The 3,711-nt window shown below is 40.7% G+C and overlaps 1 non-coding gene across 1 annotated transcript; it reads right to left on the bottom strand.

The window, feature by feature from the left end:
• Window positions 1–2,134: 2,134 nt before the first annotated feature.
• On the bottom strand, window positions 2,135–2,407 carry LOC114818369 (small Cajal body-specific RNA 13). Its single transcript, XR_003766146.1, has one exon.
• Between the last annotated feature and the right edge of the window lie 1,304 nt (window positions 2,408–3,711).

Below are 3,711 nucleotides of genomic sequence, written 5' to 3'. Positions count from 1 at the left end.
GGAACACGGCTCCTCCGGCAGCGACAGGCCGCCCCGGGCTTACGAAAGGCCAGGACACTTCAGCATTTTAAGTAAATTCCAGTTTGTACAAATCACCGCACCAAGTTAAATCAGAAACCCGGAGCCCGGGACCCCGTTCTGCAACGCTGGCCAATGGTGAACGCACGGGAGAGTTACACTCCCCGTCCCCAGCTTCCTAGGGCTCAACGCTCCATCCCATAACAGTATCTCTGCATGCAGCAGATCCATTTTACTTCCTGGGGCTTGCCCAGCCTTTTTTCAGGCCCATTTCAGTTTTGCATTCGTAACTCCTGGGTGAGAAGAGGCAAAAAGCACTCTCACTGCAGGTAACATTTCTCAGCTCTGCAGATCAGTGACACGTATACAAAATCACACTTCCTCTGTAATACTGAAAGACTCGAACACCACCACCATCTGCAAAGGGTTTAACAGACTCTGCTCAGGCAGAATAGTTGCAAGAAGCTTGCTTATCCCAAAGAATCCCCTCTTACACAGGCCCCACTACATGGTCCTTGCTCCAGGACAGCTTCACAATTCACAAAGCAGAGCGTTACTACAAAGACTATATTGAGATCAGTGTGATTACGAAGCAAGCTTGAAGCCTAAAGAGTGTCTCATTTAAAGGTCCACGTTCAGGCTTGAACATGATCTTACACTGTTAAGTGTGGGGCTCAGACATCTTCCCTTTGATTACTAGCGTGATCCATCTCTGTGAAAGGTATACTTACGTGATCCAAGTCAAAAAACTGCCTTAGATCATGTAGATCACCCACCAGTTAAACTGACTTGGGTAATTTCATCCATACTCTTCACCTCTGTCATTTATGAAACAGACTGCTGTATTATAAAGCTAACGCAAACACCCTCTTGGGAATACCCTGTAAATCCATAAATATTATTTAATTACCCATCTAGTTCAGAAACAAACTTGCTTATAGGTCTCCAGGTTAGATCCAAAATAGGAAGTTAGATACAGTTCAGATTCCAAAATGTCAATTTCTCATGGGACCTGAGTTTCTACATCAGTAAAACCCCCATAGCACTTCCACATCGCTGCTGCTGGTTGCATAACTTTTTCAAACTAGCACATCTTCAAAATAAACAAGAACCTTTCACAGATGTTTCTTCAGCATTCACAATTTAGGCACCCCACACCAATTTTAACTGTGCAGTATAGAACTGTAGGTACATTTTAAGCATTCTTAACGCTCTTAAAACTAAGGATATATTGGTGCTGCCAGATATTGCCTTGACCATACGCTGAAGTTGTTTACCTGGCATGCAGAACAGCTGGAGCTCAAGCCATCCCACTAAAAAGCTTCAAGAGACAATAAAACCACCTAAGTAGAGCTCAGTTGTTAAGGTACAGTAAGGGACTTCATTTCCAGGCACTATCACAAGTCAGAAAGACACATCTGACTTGGACACAAAGAGGTGTCCTGTTCCGATAAGCTGAAATGAGACTTTTCTTCTGATCCTTCTCAGCAGCTAATTTAGCCCTCCCCTTTTTAAAAACAAAACAAAAACTTACTGCTCATGTCTACCTTCTTGTACACTGTGCAAGAACCTCAAGCCTCCAATTCAAAACCAGCAATTCTGTTCAGCAGCAGAATGCCTGGAAGTAACCTGATCTGTGACTAACTGTGAGCATTTAAGCCCTGTAGTTTGAACACTGGTGCTTTTATTATTGTTCTCAAAATGAGGTGATAGGTCTTCTAACAGGAACATCAGCAAAATGTCAGGAGTCTTATGGGAGTCCCATTAATATTTCTTCTGAACAGATGATCTAAATCATTATCTGGAAAATACAAGAAGTTTCACTTAGACTAATAGAAGACTGGACCAGATAACAAATAATTATGTCTTTGTTTCTAGAGTGTACATGGGCTAATTGTTTGTTCCAAGTCTGATCAGTAGGGATTTTTCTACACTAATAGAGTGCTTCATATTGCATAATCCAAAAGCATGTGACAATACTACATATTTTATTAAAGAGCATTCTGTTAAGCTTGATGTTATCTCACAGGCCAAGCTCCCAAAACTACAGTGAGTAACTACAAATTCAGGTACTTTTATTTAACTGAGTACACAGACCACATAGAAGCTTTCTAACATTTATAGCAGTTTTTCAGTGTTCAGCAGATGTTACTCTATTTGCTAAACAATATCAGACTGCAAAATTGCTCTTACTGTTGATAGAACAATAATGACATGGGATAAGTCATTATCTCCGTGGCAACAGAATTGTAGCTGTTAGAGGAACATTGCGCATGTTGCTGCTGCAGCTCTTACAGGCATGCCTCGGCTTCCTCACACAGGTGCTCTCTCTGCAAGCCTGGTATGCCCAGAGTACTAACAACCAAGGGCATCTCTTGGACTACAGAGGATTAAACTACAACCAACCACGGTTATGTTATTCTGGAAGGAGTATATCTTCACAGGGGCTTGTTACACTTCAGTTTGATGTCCCTATTTCACTTATAATTTCTAATGAACCACCTCCTTGTGGAAATACCTACGGTGAAATTCAGGAAGGCAAACACTGCAAAGTTCCATTCATAGCCCAACATTTTTTTGAATGAAGACATTTAGTTGCCTTTAAGAATAAAAAGATCTATTTATTTTTACTCAATTTTAATTTAATTCCCCTGTGACTCCCCAGGATCTTAAAGTGGCAAGAGTCCTTCTGCTAGGTTAAAATGACAAATTAGACCATTTGGGCTGTTACACTTAACACTTGCCAAGCCTCTGTGTCTCTATATTGTACCAGTTCAACAAACAGAAAAACATGGTTTTGCTTTGCAGAATTTACTAAAATTTTCTCTAGCGTGAACTGGATTCTATTTTCTTTTCATATTGCACAACCTTGCACCATGTTAATCACAACCTATAAAGCACAGAAAGCAGTAACTTTTCTGTGTCTTGATCAGCATGACTGTGCCTGGCTTCTGATGTTCTACTGAAAACAAAACATACTGACACACAAAACGCACAATATTCATCAACAATACATGAACTTTGCCTTTAGATTCATAATCTTGTGTATTTATTCATAAAGACATATACTTTCAAATACTGCAGCAACACTTTGTCACTCATAAGCTAGTCACATAGGATGACAAATTGCAAGTTTGCCACAATTCCCTTTGAAATGTGTTCTAATTAAATTTAAATAAAAGGCAACAGAAGTTATGCCTGAAGGTGGACTAACAGAAAAATTAAAAACATGTTGTTACTCAAGTATCAACTGGTTTCCACAAAAATCAAGAACTAGCAAACAGTCTTCTGAATGCTGAAGACATGTTTGTAAAGCTCTCATGTAAGTGGAACTGGGGTGAAGAAAATATTTTCCTTACAAATAGTACAAATGGCTGTTAATATATAGAAAAAGTCCAGATGCCAGAGCTGCAGTGTACATCAATACTCAGAAATACACTTGGATTTGTTATTTGTGAGAGACTGTGGTTTAGTACAGAGTAAAACTTTTCAACATTTATTTCTACTTACAGGATGGATCTGGCTGCTGTAGGAGACCTCCCCGCTCTGCTCCAACCGCTTGGAAAGAATCCGGCCTCTGCCCAGGAGCTCCAAGTTGGCCGCACACACAGCCCTTTCCAGGACACGTTCCAAATTCAGCGCTCGGCAGTTCTGTGCATCTTCCAGCGCCAGCCGAGCCAACCCTTTGGCGCA

The sequence above is a fragment of the Antrostomus carolinensis genome, unplaced genomic scaffold, assembly GCF_000700745.2.
Source record: "Antrostomus carolinensis isolate BGI_N321 unplaced genomic scaffold, ASM70074v2 scaffold26452, whole genome shotgun sequence".
NCBI classification, from domain to species: Eukaryota; Metazoa; Chordata; class Aves; order Caprimulgiformes; family Caprimulgidae; genus Antrostomus; species Antrostomus carolinensis.
Note: the sequence above shows the minus strand (reverse complement) of the source record. Positions and strands in the feature narration are given on the sequence as shown.